Genomic DNA, 24,500 nt, shown 5'->3' with positions numbered 1-24,500 from the left:
TTTTGTCTCCTTGTGTCATCATTCGAACTTTTTCTTGGAGGTTGCACACGTGTGCAATATCTTTAAGGGAATACATATTCTTAAGGTATTCCCATGCCTTATCGGCATGATCAAATTTGGCAAGACTTGAGCATTTTTTAATGTCAACGCTATTGATAAGCCATGACATTATCTTCGCATGAGATATTCTCCATTCTTTCCATTTCTTCTCGTATGAGGCAATAGCCTTGATTTTCTCTTCTTCCGATAGAGGGACGTCTTTATCTCCCTCCTTTTTAGTAAGAGATAGCTTAGGTTCCGAATCGGAACCATCCACAATCCCCCATAAGCCTTTTCCCCATATATGGTGCTTCATGATTGAAGCCCATGTTACATAGTTCGTATCGCTTAGTTTCATAGGCATGATGGTGACTTTATCATTGTCATCCATCGATTACAAGGAGAGAAAGAATAGGGATAGAAGAGAAACAAGAAGGAAAATGAAAAAGAAAGAAAAAAAAAAAATACAACAAGATGTGAAATCTTCTCCAATGAAGTGATAAAACACTTCTCTTCAAGTGGCGAACACTTTTGCAAACGGGCACGGAAACCGAGGCAGCTTTTCCTCAAGATTTAGTACTTCCGCGGCTCTGATACCATGAAATGAAATGGGGATCTTCGAAACACGAGCTTTGATTAACAAGAGCAAGTGTCAAGAATGACACTAAAGCATAACCCTTAAAAAGGGTATAACTGGAAACAAAATAAAAATAAAAATGTATTCTTTATTGATATGAAAAACCAATTGCTTAAGAAGCATTGGAGTTAAATACAAGAGGGGCTGCACCCCTTTATATACACAGCTGAAAGAGGACTCAATAGAGCTGTTGGGCACAGTCCAACAGCTCTATTGCTAGTCAAGTCTAGACAGGACTTGACTAGCAACAGTCATTCTAGTTCAAACTGAACTAGATGACATAAAGACAAAAAATAAAAATAAAGGAAAAAAAATACAGAAAAGAAAGAAATTAAAAATGTATTTATATATATAATAATATAATATTATTATATATACATATATGTACAGTTTTACATTTTAACAGTAAAGAGGTTTAATTTTGACTTTTAAATCCAAGACAACGTTTTTATGACTTTAAATTCAGCTAGGGGCTTTAAATTGAGGTTAATCTCATATAAAAAGTCTCCATGGTCAATATGACCAATTTTGGAAGCTTTTAAACATTTAAGAATAAATAAATTTAAAAAATAAATGTATTTATTTATTAATTTTTGCTAATTTCGAGATTTGGTTTAAGGGATTCAGAGTTAACCCTCTTCCTTAATTAATTAGGAGACTAGAGGTTTCCAATTCTTTTAAAAAGTCAAAGGTCAAACAAAAAAAAAAAGGAGTTTCTTAAAATTTGGAAACTTCCCTAGAGAGAAAGAGAGACCTATCTCTGGAAACTCTCCAGCTATTAAAAGAGGGCAGGGGGGCGGCCCTCCTCCCTCATTTGCTCATAGAAAAAAAACAAGAAAAGAGAGAGAGGAGAGAAAGAAAGGGAGAGAGAATGAGGTAGAAGAAGGAAAGTGGAGGTATTGTTGCTCAGCCAAGCACCTTCGACCACCATCTTTTCGCATTCTTGATCAAGTACGGGTACCTCTTCTTGATACGGATGAGGAATCGGGTGGAGATTAGATTTCCATGCATCTTTTGATGGAAATCCATGGAGGAGGAGTGGATCCATGTCTTCCACCGTGAACTACATGTATTCTCTGTATTTTTTTGTGTTTTTATTGTTTTTCAATAAGAAAAATACGTGTTGGGCCATTTAGGTTTCGTGGGTGGTGGCTGATAGACTAACCGAACTCGGTTCGGTTGGTCGATCAGGCCTCAGAGATGATAGCAGGCCCAGTCGAGTGATCGGTTGGGCATGTAATAAAAAATATATATAACAATATGGTTTTAACTTTTTTTTATGTTGTGGTTTCATGACAACATACACAAGCCCAAACTGGGCCCGTGTATATGCTGTCAGACCCAGCCGACTGGGTCGGCTGGGCTGGATGATTTAGATTAGAAAGAAAAAATTATATAAAAGAAAATATTAAGCTATGGGTTCTGTTAGGCTGTTTACTAAAGAAAAAAAGAGATTTGTAATGTTGTGTATGGGCTAGGTTGTTCACTGGAATGGAAACATGAAAATAAATGCCAAATAAAGCCACAGGGTAGGCATATTTGTTGATTCATGTTTCGTGCACCATTTTTTCTGAGTTTATACATTGTTCCTGTGTATGAGCATTGTTTCCTATTTGTCAGTGTTTTGATGTACACTTGTTCCAAAAAAAAATATAGTGCACCATGTTATATATATATATATACACAGTTGGGTTTTGGTCTCCTTAAAAGTGCATGTATACACTATACAGTGATGGCAGGGAGGTTGTCCAACCTTGATAGCACGCACAGGCCCAGGCTGGACCAGTGCTGGTGCTGTCAGGCCCCAGCCGACTGGGTTGGCTCAGTCATCCAGCCAGGCGGCCAGGTCTAGCCCAGGGCTGACATACCCGACCCAGCTGACTGGAGTCAGCTGGGTCTGTTTGGGACCCAGCCGACTGGGTCGGCTGGGTGTGAGTCTCATGATGAAGCGAGACCCTGGTTCTTCAATCACATATAAACATGTGTTAAGAATTGGTATTTTATCAGTTGCTTGTACTTGACCAGATTATGAGAAAGATAGGCTTGCACTTAATAGAATTTTTGCATTTTTTGCCAGTCAGGTGGAGCGTGATAGAAATTTGTGTTGGTATGTATGTGACATGTCAAAACAGAAGCAATGCAGTGATAATTGCACATACTTGAAAATAAATACGCATTGATGTTTCTTTTAATGAAAACATGCATTTACAAGTAGGTGTGCACATGATGAAAATATGTAGTGATTTGCTTCACATATAACATGTTATGGTTTCTATATATGGTGCATTGATGATCGAAACGAATCGTCGAGGGCTTGGTAAGCCCGAGCTGTGGGATTGCCTTTCTTTATTCTTTTCAATGCATCGCAAAAATCATGTTTTATTAATATTTCATTTTAGTGCACTGTTCTATTGGATTTCATGGGTCGGAGTCCTCTGATGGCTCTCGCGAGGTGTATGCGAGCTTTTACCTTTATTTTTGCATATGGTGTTGCAAAACTTAAGAAATTGATTTTTAATAAAATATAATAATAAAGAACAGTGTAATACACGTTATTTTTTCAACTGTGAAGTATGGTTTCCGAACAATGGAGGTTCCGGCAGTAGGAATAGATAAAATGGATGGACATCTGCATCACACGCCCTGTCTATCATGCAGATAACCACCATAATCATCATCGAAGAACATACAAATCTTTCCTCACGGCATAAAATAACTACGTTATCAGCATCAAAACTCATCTATCAAGCACAGGTAAAAGGAACACAGAAGAATAAAGAAGAAAGAAAATACAAGAAAGAAGAAGAAAGAGAACAAGAAGAAGAAGGCGTAGTAAAAAAAAGAAGAAGAAGAAGATGCGCTGCCGCAGAAAAGAAAGAGGAAGAGAGGTTAAATAGATTAGGGTTTTAGACCTGGACAACGGGTAGGGTCGGGTCGGGTTTTATATATAGATCTATATTAGGGTTTTACATTTTACAGGATTTTACGCACGTGTATAGGCATCGACACGATATATAGTCTTGGTTAAGTACAAATCCAATTAATAGTTGCAAAACGTTATGAGTAAATCGCTATATTACATATCGATATCGTTCACATAGACAAACAAATACATATCTATTTTTTATATATAATTAGACGCCTCGCTAATTACCTACTGGTGATGATATCTGTTTTGTTGATGATGATGGTCATGTATTTTATCTAAGCCAAACCATTGTGGTCAGGTAAAAAAGACTAGGTTTTTTGGTAAATGATTGTGGTTGTAAATGACATCGATTTGTAGTTTTAAAGTTATCGATTGTAAATGACATTGTTTGTAAACCATTCCTGTTAATTAACTAGGGCTGGGAAATCGATTTATATTTATAAAGTTACCACGACAACGATATATCTTTGTTAGTTTTTATGAATGAAATCGATTTGTATTTATAAAGTTACATCGATTTGTATCGTTGAATTATTCGTGATTTGTTCTTTACTAAGTCTGTACATCGTGTGGCTTTGTTTGTGAACGAATTATTCTCTGACAATACCGAATGTTGTAGAGGCCCTCCCATACAATATGGACGATACAATTTATATATAATGATTTTCACTAATTTTATAAACACTGAGTTCACATACAATTCTCGATTTTCATACCCAATTTTCATTATTTTTACTAACTACGATTTAGACATGTGAATGATACACACTACAAGGATTTATACATGTGAAAGATACATTATTAAACAAAGTTCTATTTTTAATACATGTGAAAGATACAATTCTATTTTTGTGGCTCACGATTCATGAAAATGGCTTCATCCAAAAACTCTTTCTTAATAAGACCATCCAGTGTATAAGCATATTCACCTCCTGTTTTGTTAAACTCTTAACAAATCCGACAATGTGAAAATTCGGTCATGTAAAAAGGCATGACAACTAACCTTATGGTAAGACTTAAACAGAATTCACAAGCGATTACTGTGTTCCATAGCTCGCTTTTAAATTGATATGAGTCTGTCATAAAATAGTACAATATAAGACACTACATTAAGTTTCACAAGAAATGCAAACATCCTCCTAACATTGATTACATATCAAAAGACTTGTAAAACTGAAGCTATCATTTTTTATGAGCTGCAACGGTCTGGTCTTCATGAGATGCAATGGACTGATGGTGAATTAACTGCATATTTTTAAGTAACTCCCTTGACACTTTTCTCATGCATACATAGGCTTCTTCACTTTTTGATGCCAAATCTGTAATATGCATATATGATTTACACAGTTGTTGGTAACGGTAGGCTATGTGGCACCACTAAACAACGCATACTGATAAGGTTAAGCAAGTCAAAAAAATGACTAAATGCATCACAGTATAAAAACAACAACGATTTGTTATTTGCTTATACTATGCATCGAGTTATTACTTACCATTCCAATAAAAGAAACGATTTGTCGTATATATGTGTTGACGATAGCGATTTAATTATATCTACGATGCTGTGAAGCAATTTAAATAAAAATCGCTAAATGAGCAGCAATTTGAATAAGAAAATTGTCACCACAAGCGCGTAACAATGTATTTCTGCATGCACACATTTTTAAAGTCTTTCTACAAAATAACTTAAAAATCGATACTAGAAAACACATAATATCTTACAAATCGATATACATATCACATAATATATTATAAATCGATACGACAATTCAACATAATAGCTTACAAATCGACACTATAAAACACATAATATCTTACAAATTGATATACATATCACAAAATATATTACAAATCGATACAGAAATTCAGCATAATAGCTTACAAATCGATATTAACAAACAAAACAATATCTCACAAATCGGTAGTATGTTACTATAACTGCGATTTACGATACATTGCATATACTGAGTGAATAGAGGATACCAGATGAAGTAGAAGCCCTTCCTCGCATTTGTAAACAAGAACTTAAAGTTGTATGCATTTAATAGGGCATGCATATGAAAAAATAGAAACTTAAATGAAAAGATAACAAAAAGAATCATGCATTGCACAGAAATCACGCATTTTCCTGTTATGCATTACATCATGCATATTTTAATTATTCCCTCAATCAATACATGATGGTGAGTGTGTAATGTATACTTCTTATTGCATGTTGGAGTTTTGTTACTTGCTACTACTTTAATGTTTCTACATGCTTAGCATTTATAACTGTCATATGAAAAATTTCTTAAATGCGATAAATTGCCCTATGTGCATTTTTCTCAAATGCTGCATGATATCTTATTTTAACTCTTTGTCTCACATGTTTTATTAAGAAGTAGCCGTGCTCAGGATTTCGATTCTGACACCCTAATTTATTAGTTTTTCGCAAGAACAGGTGATCAGTGAAGTTGGCAGTTACTGGGAGGCATGAGGGTCACACTTGGTTCTTGACAGCTTCATTAGTGGACATAGTAGCTCTTTCTTTTTGTCCTTTAGTTCTACTGTTTCTTTTCAGTTTCTTGTTTCAGTCAGTTGTTACATTACTTTATATTGAGTCAAACATTGTCTCTAAAATTGATTCTTGATTCCTAAATAAAGAAGTTTGCTTTGGTTCTTATGAATGATGATTGTAAGTTTTTTTTTATGTTTGGCTATCCAGTTGGAATTAGAACTGTGAGGACCCAGGTCTCTAAAAAGTTTTATGCATTGTTTAAAACAAAAATCCGCATTTTCAAGGGGTATGAGTTGGGGTCGTTACAAGTTTGGTATCAGAGCCACCATAAATACTTGCAATTTTGTCATCTTTGAGTAGTAAAAATTTTTATTTTTGGTATGTGAGCCCTGTCTTGAAGCGTCAACAAGTTGTGACTCGTCCTCCAGAGTAGTCTTCTTTACTGGTAAGGCTATTTAATATTTTTAATTAAAGCATATGAACTTTGTATGATTGATTGCATTCATAGTTCGATTTTATTGGTGTGGAATTAAGTCTTAGTGTGACGGTATGAACGATTATTGTTCGTGATCAACCCTAAGAGGGTAGGATCTGCAAGGGTCTAACTTGTGAAAGAAATGTGTGTTGTAGATATCTTACTCACGCAGAGGTGCTTCATCTTACTTCTGACATCTTAAATCTCAAGTTAACCTCCAGAAATCTTCTCATTAACACTTGCTGTTTGGATTTTCTTTTTATTCTCATATGGTGGCATTACTTCTGCAGCTGAATCACTTTTCCATTCGATCATTGTTCCAGTTGGCATGTTTAACCTAGATTTATTGAATAGTTTGCGCTTAGAGATGTTACAATATAGGTGAATTTTATGCATTATATCAGAGGTTCCCTTGTTATGGAAATTCTATCACTACTAGGTCTGCTGGACCATGTTACTGCAGAGGATTATCTTTTCTACAATCATGGTATGTCTCCTGTTTTGTGCTATTCAGAACCATGTGTTCAAGATGCTGTTTTCATCCTTTGCAATCTGGCAACACACCACTCCATTTATAACATTGGTTTTAGTTTCAGCACTAGCCATTGTTGCACTTACTATATCTCACTATATGCAACCCTTGCAGTCTGGCATTCACCTACCATCCGCCGGATATCTCCATTTAAGCTTTCACCCATTGCTACAACAACATCTCATTAACATTGCAGCATATCCTACAACAGTAGCATTTTCACAGCTACATATATTCGCCTTATCCAGCCTTGCCATTACACAGCCCATTCAATTATATCCACCACACTTGCATGCTATCACTTGCGTCTTCCCTACATATATCTACCTGTTAGCTTACCCTGCCACCATTACATTAACACTTACCCATTCCACTTCCATTCCCTATAGCAGTACCCCAACTCACTTTACCTCCACTAACCTGCTAACAATTCCAGCATCTTCACTGTACACATCATCCACCCACAGCACCATGCTACCTTCATGCTATCATCTATCTGCTGCACAACATGTTAAGCCATTGTCCACCATTTTCAGCCTCACTTGCACATTACCTTCACTTCTACTGCCCTGTAGCACCCACACCCAACACATGTCATCCCCCTCATTTTCTGCAAATGGCACTGTTCATCACAATAGCACCCCCTGCATCTTACCAAGTACACAATATCATTCATTTTATACTTGTCTGCCACCGGTATACCAGCCTCTCCACATTTGCTGCCAACAAACCATCAATATCTATTTCCCCACTTCATTATTGCACATATCCACTATATGTTATCACTGTTGCACTTCACGCCCCTTTCACAGTAGCTAGCCTTCATCTGTCACCATCATCCACAGCATATATATTGATGTATCCTCATGCCCTTACCTGCCCTTTTGGATTTTCACTCCATTAGTACTTATACACTATCTCACAGCCTTAGCACAGTCCCCATTCACCTACGGCTGTCCATCCCTATAGAAATTCCAAGTAGCAACCCCAATACCTGTCTTCCACCTACATTGTTACCTTCACCTCTTGAAACATCATTTATCTCTCCATTTCACCATTCAAAATAGCAGCCCAATGGGCTGCGGTAATCCCTTTTCACATCTTCCTGCATATCATACATTATATTTGCAACTCCCATAGCATATCACATATGCATTTCATCAGTTGAGGCAAGCACCACATTTCCATTTGAATAAGTGCATTTCCATATGTATTTCCCATTTAATATGAACATAGCACTTAGATTTTGCTTCACCCTCTATATTTTGCAATCTTGTTCTATACTAACTCTATTTGGCAGGAATACATGAAAAATATTGTTTTTCTTTCTTATTTCAAGAATTTTTTTTAATGATGTAATAGCTAGATATCAATGAGAAACTTTACTTTCCAGTATTAGATTAGAATGTATATGCATCTAGACATCACAAGTTGCTTGTTTCATCTTATTTTTCCTTTTTTTTTCAAAAATCCACCATGGTGAAACACGGATGACACGTGCACCATTCTAATAAAAGGTAATTAACCCTAAGCAAATTATCCACATTGATGGCCATAGTCAAAATGTGGACAATGCTTAGGATTTTTATCTTTTATGGAATAACATTGGATCCACACTTGCGTCTCTTTTAAAATTCATCATATTTTCTAAAAATTTTCTTCCTTTATTAGGATTTGACTTGAAAATTAATCCAAATTATATATTCATGGCCATAGACAAGATATATTGAGGATTAATTTCATTTTAAATCCTATAAAGGCACAAAAATGTGTTTTATTCTTTATCTGAATTTACATATAGATTATTTTATAATACATTTGTGACCATAGTCATGAATGTATTATATCTTCAATCTTATTTCAATTCACTTAAATAATGAAATATGTTTTTCAAAGCCCAATTTTTCAAATTATCTTAAATCATTCATCATTTAGGATTTCAAAAATCTAAGTGATTCTGAGATAAATTTTCAAAATATCTTTTTTTCAAATCCTTTTTCAATCTCTATTTCTCAATTCAAACTCATATCTTTCAAATTCCATCTTAAATCCTCATTTTTTTTCATTAAAATTCTTTATTTTTATCTTTATTTTCAAAATTCATTTTCAGTCTTGAAATTCAAATCAATTTTAAAATCCATCTGGATTTCTCAAATCCAGTTCCATTTCTAAAATTCAATCTGGATTTCTCAAATCCAATTCCAAATTCAATCCAAATTTGAAATCCGATTTTGGATTCCAGATTTCAAATCCAATTCCATTTTGAATTCCAGATTTTAAAACCAATTCCATCTTGAAATTCAGATCTTCAAATCCAATTCCATTTTTGAACCACGCCTTGATTTTTCAATTCCAAATTCAAATTCCAACTCTATTTCCAAATTCATTTTAAATTTTATTTCAAAGTCTAAGTTCAATTTCAAATTCCATATTCAAACTCAAATTCAAAATTCATTTCCAATTTCTATTTCCAAGTCCAGTTTTCAATTCTATTTCAAAGTCTAAATTCAATTTCTAATTCAATTTTTGTCTCAGGTTCTGAATTCAAAATCCATTCTCCAAAATCGATCTTTCAAAAATCAAAATGTCACTTTGATTTAAAATGTTATCTCAGTTACCAATTCTCATTTTTAAACCTTCCTTCTTCAGATCAAGTTTAAATCCATTTCAAGTATTTGATCTCAGAGATGATTTCAACTTCAGAATTTCAAGTTACCTTTTCAAAATCGCAAAATTCATTTTAAACTTCAAGTTTTGCACTCAGGTTTCAAGATTTCCAAATCAAATTCAACCTCTTAAAACATTTCTTCAAAATATTTTTAAACTTATTTCAAAATCACTTAGAAAAATCTGGAATTGCTGAATTATTGTTTTTAAAGCATACATATCTGCATTTGCATTACACAAGCATGATTCTTTGTGCATTTTTAGACTTAGAATAATTTCTTAAACAATATTTAGGCAAAGCAAAGGCATAAATTCGATCCTTGGTTCAATTACTCCTGATAAAGGCGCCAGAAACGGTTGAACCTCGTACCAACGAGTGAATCCCGTCTCTTTCTTTTTCCCGCAAATTTTCAAAACGGAGGCGAGTAATTTCAAAATATTTTCAAAATTAAGGTCAAATGAGACCTTTGCAAAAGAGTTTCTCTCTCTTCTTTCTTTTCTCTTCTCTCTTTTTTTCTATCTTTTATTCCCCTTCAAAAAGGGAATAGAGGCTAGAAAGGAAAAGAGAGAACAAGAGAAAAAATTTTGCAATGATCACAGGAGCCTAAGGCAGACATGCGTCAACATTATCCACATTTATTTGGTACGTTCTAATTTCGATGATGAAATTCTTTTAAGGAGGTAGGGATGTAAGATCACGTATTTTGGACCTTAGTCAATTCATGAAAATTTTAAAATTTGGCTAAGTCTGGTAGGAAAATCGTTTGAGACTCGAGTTTTAGACCAATGTCTTAGAGTTTGGGTTTGACCCAAGTCTCATCAACAAGGTCGAGGCGAGCCAATCAAAACATAGTAAAGAGTTTTAATTTCGACTTTTAAATCCAAGCCCAACATTTTTATGACTTTAAATTCAGCTAGGGGCTTTAAATTGAGGTTAATCTCATATAAAAAGTCTCCATGGTCAATATGACCAATTTTGGAAGCTTTTAAACATTTAAGAATAAATAAATTCAAAAAAATAAATTAATTGATTTATTAATTTTTGCTAATTTCGGGATTTGGTTTAAGGGAGTTTAGGGTTAACCCGCTTCCTTAATTAATTAGGAGACTGGAGGTTTCCAATTCTTTTAAAAAGTCAAAAGTCAAACAAATAAAAAAAGTAAAGGAGTTTCTTAAAATTTGGAAACTTCCCTAGAGAGAGAGAGAGAGACCTATCTCTGGAACAACTATTAAAAGAAGGGAATGGGGGGGGGCAGCCCTTCTCCCTCATTTGCTCATAGAGAAACAAAAAACAAGAAAAAAAAGAAAAGAGAGAAAAGAGAAAGAAAAGAGAGAGAGGAGAGAAAGAAAGGGAGAGAGAAGGAGAGTGGAGGCATTGTTGCTCAGCCAAGCACCTTCTACCGCCATCTTTTCGCAATCTTAATCAAGTACAGGTACCTCTTATTGATACAGATGAGGAATCAGGTGGAGATTAGATTTTCATGCATCTTTTGATGGAAATCCATGGAGTAGTGGATCCATGTCTTCCACCGTGAACTACATGTATTCTCTGTGTTTTTATTGTTTTTCAATAAAAAAAATACTGATGGACCAACCAAACTCGGTTTGGTTGGCCAATCAGGCCTCAACCATGATAGCAGGCCCAGTCGAGCGATCGGTTGGGCATGTAATAAAAAAAATATAACAATATAGTTTTAACTTTCTTTTTTTTATGTTGTGGTTTCCTGACAACATACACAGGCCCAAACTTGGCCCGTGTATATGTTGTTAGACCCATCCAACAGGGTCGGCTGGGCTGGGTGATTTAGATTAGAAAAAAAAATTATATAAAAGAAAATATTTAGCTATGGGTTCTATTGGGCTGTTTACTAAAAAAAAAAAGAGATTTGTAATGCTGAGTATGGGCTAGGTTGTTCACTGGAATGGAAACATGAAAATAAATGCTAAATCAAGCCACAGGGTAGGCATATTTGTTGATCCATGTTTCGTGCACCGATTTTTCTGAGTTTATACATTGTTCCTGTATATGTGCACTGTTTCCTATTTGTCAGTGTTTTGATGTACACTTGTTCCAAAAAAATATATAGTGCACCATGTTATATATATATATATGGTTGGGTTTTGGTCTCCTTAAAAGTGCATGTATACACTATACAGTGATGGCAGGGAGGTTGTCCAGCCTTGACAGCACGCACAGACCCGGGCTGGACCAGTGCTGGTGCTGTCAGGCCCCAGCCGACTGGGTTGGCTCAGTCATCCAGCCTGGCAGCCAGGTCTAGCCCAGGGTTGACATACCCGACCCAGCTGACTGGAGTCAGCTGAGTCTGTTTGGGACCCCAGCCGACTGGGTCGGCTGGGTGTGAGTCTCATGATGAAGCGAGACCCTGGTTCTTCAATCACATATAAACACATGTGTTAAGAATTGGTACTTTATCAGTTGCTTGTACTTGACCAGTTTATGTGAAAGATAGGCTTGCACTTAATAAATTTTTTGCATTTTTTGCCAGTCAGGCAGAGCGTTATAGAAATTTGTGTTGGTATGTATGTGACATGTCAAAACAGAAGCAATGCAGTGATAATTGCACATACTTGAAAATAAATACGCATTGATGTTTCCTTTAATGAAAACATGCATTTACAAGTAGGTGTGCACATGATGAAAATATGTAGTGATTTGCTTCACATATAACATGTTATGGTTTTTGCATATGCTGCATTGATGATCGAAATGAATCGCTTGGTAAGCCCGAGCTGTGGGATTGCCTTTCCTTATTCTTTTCAATGCATCACAAAAATCATGTTTTATTAATATTTCATTTTAGTGCACTGTTCTATTTGATTCCATAGGCCGGAGTCCTCTGATGGCTCTCGCGAGGTGTATGTGAGCTTTTACCTTTATTTTTGCATATGGTGTTGCAAAACTTAAGAAATTATTTTTAATAAAATATAATAATAAAAAACAGTGTAATACACGTTCTGAGATCTCTCATCTGGAGAATGGGGATTTTAGAGTTTTGATCTTGGGGAGATTGTGATGATACAAAAACTCCGTGAGCTTTACTTTTGTCTCTTGAACACGATATTGAGGTTCCTTCTCATGGCCACGGTTTTAGGGAGAGTCTGTCACTTTACCTGAGGGTGGTGTGTTTGACACAGCTGTTGTTTTTTGTACCAAGAAAGTGACACTTGTGGGTGTGGAGTGTCCCTTGTGTCACTGACATTAGATATGAAGGTCTAATGTTCTGAAGGTGATTCAGTCGAGGGCTAAGTTTGGAACCCAGTAATAAATTACAAATTGCGTGCTAAGCTACCCTGAGAACCTAACTTGACCTCGGGGATTGTACCCGTTTGGTGTATCCACGGGCAACGGTAATTAAAAAGAGGAACTTAAAGTTGTATGCATTTAATAAGGCATGCATATGGAAAAAGAAAAACTTAAATGAAAAGATAACAAAAAGAATCATGCATTGCACAGAAATCATGCATTTTTCTGCTATGCATTACATCATGCATATTTTAATTATTCCCTCAATCAATACATGATGGTGAGTGTGTAATGTTTACGTCTTATTGCATGTTGAAATTTTGTTACTTGCTACTGCTTTAATGTTTCTGCATGCTTAGCATTTATAACTGCTACATGAAAAATTTCTTAAATGCGATAAATTGTCCTGTGTGCATTTTCCTCAAATGCTGCATGATATCTTATCTTAACCCTTTGTCTCACCTGTTTTACTAAGAAGTAGTCATGCTCAGGATTTCAATTCGGACACCCTACTTTATTGGTTTTTTGTAAGAACAGGTGATCAGTGAAGTCGGCAGCTACTGGGAGACATGATGGTCACACTTGGTTCTTGACAGCTTCACTAGGGGACAGAGTGGCTCTTTCTTTTTGTCCTTTAGTTCTACTGTTTCTTTTCAGTTTCTTGTTTCAGTCAGTTGTTACATTACTTTATATTGAGTCAAACATTGTCTGTGAAATTGATTCTTGATTCCTAAATAAAGATGTTTGCTTTGGTTCTTATGGATGATGATTGTAAGTTTTTTTATGATGTTTGGCTATCGAGTTGGAATTGGAACTGTGAGGACCCTGAGTCTCTAAAAAGTTTTTTGCACTATTTAAAAAAAAAAATCCGCATTTTCAAGGGGTATGAGTTGGGGTCGTTACAATTAGTCTAAATTATATCTATCGGATTCATTCTGATCCAAATTTGTATCTGAACCGACATGTTCTTTTTCAAAAAAATATGATTTTTAAGCCAACCAGAACTCGAATTTGAAAAAGTAACATACCGTTATGCTTGGCATTCCGAGACACATCAAACAACATATTACACGAATATCAAATTCTGAGTTTCGCCCAAAAATATCCCGAATTTTGCTCAAATTTTGCCTTAATTTAAAAGACAAAAATTAAATCGTTTCTCATGTTTCAAGTGGCTCGTTTAGACCTAGTTGATGAGACATGGGCCAAGCCCAGACTCAAAAGCATCGATCTAATATCGAGGTTTAAACAATTTTCCTCCCAGACTTAGCCAAATTTTTTAGGACAATGATCGCAAAACCGCATCCTTGAAAGGATTGCAAAGTTTATATTCTTATGTGTCAAATGTTAACTAATGAAATCATTTCTTCATCATAAATTTATGTTTTTTGTTGCAATATGATATCTTTTTAGAACAATCTTGCATCTCACAGGAATATAATTTATTGTTGAGTGAGTTTTAAACTGATTACAAATCTCTTAAATTTTCATACCTTGGATCTAAAGGCCAATAAAAAATTTCTTGGGATCTCTCACCACATGCAAGGCACGTGTATTCCATTAGTTCACATGACATTTTTTTGATAAATTGTTCATGTGTTTCTTTAGGATGCATGCTTTCAAACCAACACCATGTGAAATGATTTAAAATATACTTGAGGTACCTCAATTTTCATAAATGCACTCATAATATGGCCTAGACCAGTTAGGGTGTGTTTGTGTGCCATGAAAACTTGAAATCTTCTGTGAAAATACACAAAAACCTAGCTTAGGCGGTTCCCTATTCTCAAGGGTAGAGCTAGGGGTGTCAACAGGTCCAGTTTACCCGAACCTGACTTGTATCAAAACCTTATAGGGTCTAGGTATGGTGATAAATAAGAAGACTCAATTAAGGCCCGGGTCCAAACCCAAAGGTCTGAATAATACATAGAGCCAGGTATAGTTTGTGAAATTGTATACCAGACCCAGGCTCGACCCGAGTTCCGATTAAGACCTGTAATTTTTCAATGTAAAAATATAACAAATAGTATTTTACTGGGTATGGCCCGGGTCCAGTTCATGTAGTTTTTATTGGATCCAGGTATGGTTTCTCTTATGGTGGATTCGATTAGACCTAGGGCCAGACCCGATACCATACTAAAAAAATCGGGGTCAGGTCTGGTTTCACCTGGGTTCAAACCAAGACTTGTTGACACCACTAGGTAGAACCCGCCCTACCCTTCGACAGGGCACGCCATGCCAACTCAAAGCTTGAAACATGGCATACCGTAAAGTGCACCCCACCTCAGCAAACCTAACAGTACGGTCCTACCATCTTATGTCTCCCCACTTGGGTTACAAGTCCGCGTTGCTGCATGACTAGGTCTATGATCCTTGGGTGGTTTCTCTGAGTATTCTCCAAGTTTTATACATATACATATATAATTGTCCTTTGCTTTCCAATTTTTATTGTCTTTCTTATTTTAGTTTTTGTCCATTCATAGTCCTTTCACACAACTTTTCCCTACCTTGGGGGGTTGCGGTACTGCGTACGTCTCGAGTGTACGAGCTGAAGGTCGCAAGCCGCGGGGCATAAGAGGGCTCCGTTGTGCAAGCTGCGAAGGTACAACATAGTAGCACGTTAAAAAATGAAAGAAGAAGGGGCAGGGGACACACCCTTGCCAGCCAGGGAAAAGAAAAGGGGCAGGGGGTGAAGCCCCCGTGCCGGAAACCCAAAGGCAGCAAGGGGCCTCGCCCCTGCCTGCCGATGGGATAACAGGGGCAGGGGTGAGGTCCTTGCCAAAAAACCGAGGAGGCAGGGGCCTTGCCCATGCCGATCTGACCAAACCGATGGTAGGGGCTTCGCTCCTGCCTGCTAGAATTTTGAAACGGTAGGGGCTCCGCTCCTGCCTGACGAAGATCGAGAGGCAGGGCAACTGCCCTACCTGGTACGAACAGAGAGGCAGGGCGACTGCCCTGCTTGTCGAATGGCCCAAACGGCAGGGGCTTTGCCCCTGCCCGAACAAGCTAAAAGGAGGCAGCTGACAAGGTCCAAAAAGGGGGGAAAGGGGTTGAGACAGGAGGCCCACCCCTGACTATCGAGGGAAAAAAAGAGGGGCAGGGGCAAAGCCCCTGCCGAAGGAACCCCAACGGCGGCAAGGGCATTGCCCCCGCCGGCCGAAATGAAAGAGGAAGACTGAGAGGGGCAGCAACATCGCCCCTACTGGCTAAACCAAAGGTGGCAGGGGCCTTGCCTGCCTGCTGGGACAGACACAAAAGGGCAGGGGCAAAGCCCCTTGCCGAGAAGGTAGAGGCGGCAAGGGCTCGACCCCTGCTGCCCTACAAAGAATCCAAGCGACAGGGGCTTGGCCCCTACCGGCCTACTGAAAAAGGGTAGAGGTAGCAAGGCTATGGCCATGCCGGCCTGTTAGAGGAACCGAAGGTGGCAGGGGCTCAACCCCTACCATTCTGCTAGAGGATGAGTAGCAGGGGCAAATCCCCTACCAGAAACAAAATCGACAGGGGCTTGCCCCTGCCTGACCAAGGGGAGGCAGGGTTTGCCCTGCCTCCCGAAAATCTCAGGCAGCAAGGACGTCGCCCCTGTCAGCCTGCCAAAGAAGATGAAGAAGAAGAAGAAGCAGACAACGAAGGGAGGAGAGAGGGTTACCTGAGAGGGCTGGCGAAACAAGAACGAAAATCTGAGGGGGAGCGACATGGGAGAGAGAGAGAGGGACGACAGCCAGCAAACCGATGCCCTGCCTCCCGAAAATCTCAGGCATCGGTTGGTCGGAACACGAACGAAAAAGAGGGGAATGGCCGCAGGTCGTCGACGCATACAGGGAGAGAGGTAGGAGGGTTGGTGGTGATGTCACTGGAGCTTGCAGGGGAAAAGGCTGAGGGGGAGCGACGTGGGAGAGAGAGAGAGGGACGACAGCTGGGCTGCCGGTGGGGTGGCCGAAAAAAGAGGCGGGAGCGAGAGAGGGGTGTCAGGTGAATGAGGAGAGAGAAAGGATAGGGGAGGGTATGCAAACCCTCCCCTGCATGCTTTAATAAGCAGGGGGGCGAGTATCCAGTTCAGGTCTGGGTCTGAGTCAGGTCCATACTCGATCCAGGTATAACCCAAATATATTTTATTTTTCTAAAAACCTGGGTTTTATAGAAAGTTTGCGCATAGGACAATGGACGAACTAAAATAAAGCAATTAAAAATGAAAATGAAAGGACAGTGGATGAACTAAACTGAAAGCAATTGAAATAAAAAGGAAAGGACAAAGGACAATGTATATATGTATACGTATATCTATATATGTATGTCTTTAACTTAAGGACGTGGTTTCAAGGTCCTTGTCCTTTTTACTTTTCTTTTCTGTCTTTACTTTGCTATTGCATTTTATGTGCCCAGGCTTTTCTTTTCGCATTTACATTTTTGTCTTTACTTTGTCGTCGCGCTTTATGTGCCCAGGCTTTTCTTTTCGCATTTACATTTTTGTTTTTACTGCTTTTGTTGCAACCACGCTTTATGTGCCCATGCTTTTACTTTTGTATTTACTTTCTGTCTTTACTTTGCTGCCACGCTTTATGTGCCCAGGCTTTTCTTTTCGCATTTACATTTTTGTCTTTACTGCTTTCTGTTGCCGCCATACTTGATGTGCACAATCTTTTACTTTCTGTCTTTAATTTTTTATCCTTAATGCGTCTGCCTTTATTGTTCTTGTCTTTGCTTTGTTGTTGCACTTTATGTGTACAGGTTGTTGCTTTTGCATTTTTACTTTTGTTTTTCCTTGTCGTCGTACTTAGCGTGCAGACATATTTTTGGTTACTCGATACTCCGTAAATGCAAGTCCCGCAAGGGTGCAAGGGCACGTACCATTTTTGCTCTTTTCAAAAAAACATGAATTTGCGTACAGGTGCTTCAGTCTCGAGAAGAGGATTCCATGCACGGACCTCAGCTTCTCAAGTTCGCAGAAGATGTTGTGGGTTGCAAATTAGCAACTGGCTTTCTCCCAGAGTTGGTACACTTGGGAGAAGTGTCTCAGATTTATAGAGATTCTAAACCATGCCTGTTATTCATGTTTCTCTAAGCATGTTAATATTTAATTGTTCTTTCAGCATATACCTATGAAACTCTCTGTTGGGTTATCCTTTGATAAACCCATGTCCCTATCATTGTAAGGCCAGGTAGAGTTTACCAACACCTGGCAGGTGTTGGCAGACCTTACCTTGGCCAACCAACTGGCTGGACCCAGCAGGGCTAGGTTCATGCCCTGTTGCACCCAACCTGGTAGGGCTACAAGCCAGTCCAGCAAGAACAACCATGCTTGGACTGTGCTAAGCTGAATATAGTTAATGTGCATGCATAAATGTGCACAAAAATCAAGTTGCATGTACATGCAAAAGTGTAACTATTAAACTTGTACAGGCATGCCTATTTCCATACAAATTAGCATGCATATCCAGAATCATACTGCAAATATGCATACATGGCCATAATCACATTCAATGTGTTTGCATATGTGCTCTTTCCTAAGTGTGCATATATTCAATGTTGTATATTCTCACAAATTTTACTCTGCACATATTACCAGCATCATTCATACTGTTTATGAATTCATACAACTCTACGCTGTAAAAACCCCATTTAAAAAAAAAATCCGGACCCGGGTCGGGTTCGGACCCGACCCGGACCCATTTTTCTTTAGGGTTTTAAGTAACCCGACGCAGGATCCCGAGCGCCGCCCCCTCCCCTCTTCTCCCCCTTCGTTTTCGGGTTGATTGGGGAAACCCACCGAGGTTTCCCCTTTCATCACCCCCCCCCCCCCCCCCCGAGCTCTTTATGAGCATTGCTGGAGGGCGAGGGGAGGCACGCCTCCCCTCTCGAGCTTCCTCCCCCGCGCCGGTCTCCTTCCCTGCTGCGCCCGCCGCCGACGCCGGCCACCACCCCCAGGTATGTCGTTCTTCCATTTTCTCCTCCCTCTTCTCTTCCTCACCCCCTCCCTGTCACCTCGCCGGCAGGCGGCTCACAGCCACTGCCGCGGCCTCCCACCGCCTCCCTGTGTCACCGGGGCCCCGACAGGTGGCCTACGCGGCCCCTGTCGTCCCCTTCTCCCTCTGCGATTCGCCGGAGTGCCGGCAGGGGACCGGTGGCCCCTGCGGCACCCCTTTTTGCTGCCACCTTGTGGCTTTCGGCAGGGGCTGGCCCCCCTGTCGTCCAGTGCTGTCGGCAGGGGTTGGCCCCTTGCCGACCTGTGCTGTCGGCAGGGGCTCAGCCCCTGCCACTTCGTGCTGTCGTCAGGGGTTGGCCCCCTGCCGACCTGTGCTTTCGGCAGGGGCTGGCCCCCCCCTGCCGTCCAATGCTGTCGGCAGGGGTTGGCCCCTTGCCGACCTGTGTTGTCGGCAGGGGCTCAGCCCCTGCCACTTCGTGCTGTCGGCAGGGGTTGGCCCCTGCCGACCTGTGCTTTCGGCAGGGGCTGGGCCCCCCTGCCGTCTAGTGCTGTCGGCAGGGGTTGGCCCCTTGCTGACCTGTGTTGTCGGCAGGGGCTCAGCCCCTGCCACTTCGTGCTGTCGGCAGGGGTTGGCCCCTGCCGACCTGTGCTTTCGGCAGGGGCTGGGCCCCCCCTGCCGTCCAGTGCTGTCGGCAGGGGCTCAGCCCCTGCCACTTCTCGCTGTCGGCAGGGGCTCAGCCCCTGCCACTTCTTGCTGTCGGCAGGGGTTGGCCCCTGCCGTCTGGTGCTTTCGGCAGGGGCTGGCCCCCTGCCATCCATGTGCTTCCGGCAGGGGCTGGCCCCCTGCCATCCATTGCTGTCGGCAGGGGCTCAGCCCCTGCCACTTCTTGCTGTCGGCAGGGGCTCAGCCCCTGCCACTTGGTGGCTGTCGGCAGGGGTTGTTCCCCTGCCGCCACGCTATTTGTTTTTGACAGAGGGCTCAGCCCTGTCTCCCCGCAGCTGTCTGCAGGCAAGGGCTCGCCCCTTGTCGTGTTTCGGTTTTCGGCCAGCAGGGGCACACCCCTGCTGCGTCTCTTTTTCTCCTATAGGCAGGCTTGTTTTTCTACTTCTCCGTATTATAATTAACATAGCACTGTTGCAGACCTCGCATCGGACCCCCGCTCTGGCTCCGCGGCCCGAGCCTCGTATCATCTACACGCGTAGACGCACGCAGCTGCACGACATCCCGAGGTAGGGGAAAGTCGCACGAATAGTATGTATGAACAAAATAAAATAAGATTTCTGAGATAGAATAGTTATTTTGCATACTTGCGTATCTGAAGAAATATTGACTGGTCAAAGTTCACTCTTTGTGATTCTTTTGAAATTGCATAATGTAAATTCTTTGGGTAGACTCATCAAGTAGTTTAATTGGCATGCTTGTTTACGTGTAAGATTACTTAACTGATAATTGTCTATTTTGCATGCTTATTCCTTTGAAACTGCATACTTAAGGTAAACTTTGTGAATAGACTCAGAATGCACTGCAATTGCTATTGTAATCGAACCTTAAGGCAGGTACGGTATGAATTTTGTGTAAGATCATGGTGTATTGAAGTGTGAAATTTACACTTTATTGATTTTGATGTGATAATATCGGCCTCCACAGGCTAATTGCTCAGAAAAGCAAAACATGTCATGTAGGAACCAAAGAAATCATAAAACATTATTGTAGTTGTACCTCTAGGAAGGTATGATCGTACTTTTGGACAAGTACGTCCCATGTGGGTTACGATGGTGGGTTGATGAGGTTGTAGCAACCTCGATGAGTGCAATTAGCACATTGCTGAGATCACATAAATGGTGACAATTTCGCCTTCACAGGCAAGATGCTCGAGTGGGTCTAATGGACCAGAGCATGTAGGATGGGGCGGCGGTTAAGAAACCCCCGTCGTACCCATCCGATCTTCACGGTTCATCAAGGGAGAGGATGGATGGTACAAAGACTCTGATGGACAGGTTGTTAACAACCACCCCACGAGCAAAAGACTCGGTTTTCCCCAGTCATCGGAGTTAGGGGAATTGGGATTACCATAAATTATCGTAGGTGGTAACTCCCAGGCACTTCTGCAGAAGTTGGATGCATCCATGGGCCACGAATGCCTTTGGAGATTTACTCTCTTGGTCACTGACCGTCCCCTTAGGAGCGGACTCAGTCAGCCATCCGGGTTAATGAAAAGACCTGACATAATAAACCCCCGGATCGGTCTCGGCTGTTTCTACGTTTCGCATCTGTGCGTACCCACAGGCCAGTTAATATCAGAACTTAAAGAATATATTCATGAATAGTTGTAGATGGCTAAGACTTACACTGCTTCAACTAACATCTCTTTGCACTTATTACATTTGTTAGAATAGACTATAATTGTTTTAATTGCTTAAATATCATAACTGCTTATCTCATGAATGCCCTGTTTTGTTTTATTCTACTTATCTGTTTCGTGCACCTACTGGTTTGTTATGAAACTGACCCATTTCATGGGCAGGTGAGGAGTAGGACTTTACTGGCAGCCGATGGCGTGGTGCAACATGGATCAAGATTTGTCTTCTTTCTGCTGGCGGCTTGGCTCTGAGACTTTTTGGAGTTTTCTTAGATTTATTGAACTTTGGAATAAAATGCTCATTTTGTAACAAACTGCAGATTTTAATCTATTGCCTTATTTCTTAAATTCCTTTAAGTTGTTATACATGTGAATGATGGTTTTTCAGCTAACGTACCCAAGATTATTGACTTGTGTTCCTTTCTAAATGTCTTCCGCTGTCGTTTTTAAAAGTTCAAACTTTAAATCTTTGAAAGGTTTTTCGATAAGGTTTTCGAAATCACAAGTCGAAATTTTGGGGCGTTACACTACGCTCACATAAGGTTTCAAGCTATGTCACATAGGTGCAGGTGGGGATGCGGGTGCAGGTACAAGTGCGGATGCAACACTTTAAAAAAACTTGGGTGCTGGGTGTGGGGAGGGCATATATATATATATATATATATATATATATATATATATATATATATATATATATATATATATATATAAGTTAACACTACATGTATGTGTGTGCATTTATGTATTTATATATATTATTAGATAAAAGTGGACTTGATTAGGGTTAATTGAATCTACTTTTGGATAGAAATGAACCTCATTGTGGTTGACTTCGCCTAACACAAAGGAAGTTGTGTCCAAGTGTCACACCTACCTGGGTGCGGGTGCGACGCGGGTGCGGTGCCCTGTTAGAAGAGTCCGTGTGACATAGGTTTCAAGTCACGCACACACAAATTTTCAACTTTCTCACACATACACAGATTTGCAGATTTACGCAGCCTCACACAGCCATGCAGTCTTACCGATTCATGAATTAAAATATCATATATATATATAGTCAGATTCATAAATAAATTCCAGATTCACAGATTCATGAATTAAAAGAAAAAAAAATGCCTATGCAACTTATAAAATTCCATTATGTTTACAATTCCAGATTTTTGTTGAACCTCTAATTAAGTGCATCTACTACCAACAAAGATTCTGTTTTAGCATATACATAATTTTTATCGTATGAAAGAGTGAGAATAATTAAGAACACAAACATGGAGGAAGATCTATGCATCATCCTCCATGTGTCTTTGCAAAAAAACATAGATATAACCACTCTTTTCATGGATTTTCATCAAATTATTGCATGAAAGTTCAATCTATATCAATTTCTCACTTGATTCAAGAGAGAAAACCCATACCTTGAATAAAAAAATAAAGAAAAATGAGGGTGAAGGTTGAAAAACGTGGGTGGAGGGTGTTAAATTGTAATTCATAAGACAATGAATTTTTTTTATATATATATATATATATATATATATATATATATATTATATATATAAAAGAAGATACATATACATATATATGGACATGTATCCATCTACTTATACATATAAAACATATATTTCTTTAGTTGTAGGGGTATTTTAGTCATTTCTATATTTTACGCATATTCATGTTTTTAAATATGATGGTAATTCCTCCTTTTTATTTTTTCTTATTTTTGTAAAATTTTTCATTTCTTATTTTTGTTCTTTTATGTAATATTTCTGTACACAGTCAGTGGCTGACTGTGTACAGTGTACAACAGTCAGCCACTGACTGTTGTACACAGTTTAAAAGGTAGACGTTGGGTTAATTCCCAACGTCTCTAATAAGAGCCGTTGGGAATAGCCCAACGTCTCTTTAAGTGCTTATAAATAAGGGCTATGTGAGCCCATTGAAGGAATGTATTTACAATAAGGAGTTGTCTCCTTAAGCTTATAAACACTGTGCATTTATTGCACTTCTTTTGTGGTGTAAAGCTTATAAACACTGTGCATTTATTGCACTTCTTTGGTTGTGTAAAGCTTATAAACACAGTGCATTTATTTTGTGTCTTGAGTATTTGAAGTATCAAGTTATTTGAAAACTTGATTGTTTGCAAGGATTATTCATAGAGGGATGGAGCAGCTCTCCTCCTCTCTTTTCCTCTCTTTCTTTCCTTCTCTTTCTTCTTTTCTTTTTCTCTTTCCTTCTTTTTTCTTTTTTGACTTTATATAGACAAGAGGGGGTGATACCCTCCCCCTTCTCCAGCCCTCTCTAAATGGGCTGGAGAAGGAGAGTTTCCTTCTTGGAGGATTCTCTCTCTCTCTTTTTAAAATTTTCAAAACTCTATATTTTGACTTTTTTAAAGTTTCCAAATTTTTCAAAAGTCTTTTCCAAAACTACTCAAGTCTTTTTAGACATGTACAAGGACTTCATTAGGAAGTCCTAAACAACCCTAACAATAAGAATTTTGGAATTAATAAAAAATAATTAATTAATTAGTATTAAATAATTAATAATTATTTAGAAGTTTCCAAAAATAGCTAAATTAATTTGGGAGACTTCCTAACCTAAATTAACTCCAATTTAAAGATTTTAAATGAATTTAAAGCTTGAAAATCATTGGGCATGGATTCGGATCTGGATCCAGATCCAAATCCATCTCTAAAAATCCAAATAGATTTTGGACTGGACAAAATCCAGATTAATGTGGGTCCTGGATAGAGTCCAGATCCATAATAATTCGGATCAAAACTATTGAATCTAGTCTAATCCAAATTTGGATCCAAACCGACAAATTGCTCTTTTTTTGAAAAAATACAATTTTCGGGCCAACCGAAACTCGAATTTGAAAAAATAACATATCATTGTGCTCGTCATTTCAAGACACATCCAACGACATATTACACAAATATCAAATTATAAATTTTGCCCAAAAATAACTCGAATTTCTCTTGAATTTAAAGGTCAAAAATAAAACTCTTTCTTACGCTTCGATTGGCTCATCTCGACCTTGTCGATGAGACCTGGGCCAAGCTCAGACTCAAAACATCGGTCTAATAATGAGGTCCAAACGATTTTTCTTTCAGACTTAACCAAATTTTTGAAAAATCTGAAAATGACTAAGTGTGAAAATACGTGACATTACATAGATTCTGACA

At 39.1% G+C, this 24,500-nt stretch overlaps 1 protein-coding gene across 3 annotated transcripts in view; it reads right to left on the bottom strand.

Annotated features, from left to right (window-relative positions):
• The window catches only part of LOC149831126 (putative LRR receptor-like serine/threonine-protein kinase At1g56140), a 248,331-nt gene that overhangs the window by 27,118 nt on the left and 196,713 nt on the right, over positions 1 to 24,500 (bottom strand). The gene's annotated exons all lie outside the window — the stretch shown is intronic.

This window comes from Nuphar pumila, chromosome 7 (genome assembly GCF_984573655.1).
Source record: "Nuphar pumila chromosome 7, dmNupPumi1.hap1.1, whole genome shotgun sequence".
Classification (NCBI taxonomy): domain Eukaryota; kingdom Viridiplantae; phylum Streptophyta; class Magnoliopsida; order Nymphaeales; family Nymphaeaceae; genus Nuphar; species Nuphar pumila.
The sequence above is the reverse complement of the archived record's forward strand: the minus strand, read 5'-3'. Positions and strand labels throughout refer to the sequence as shown.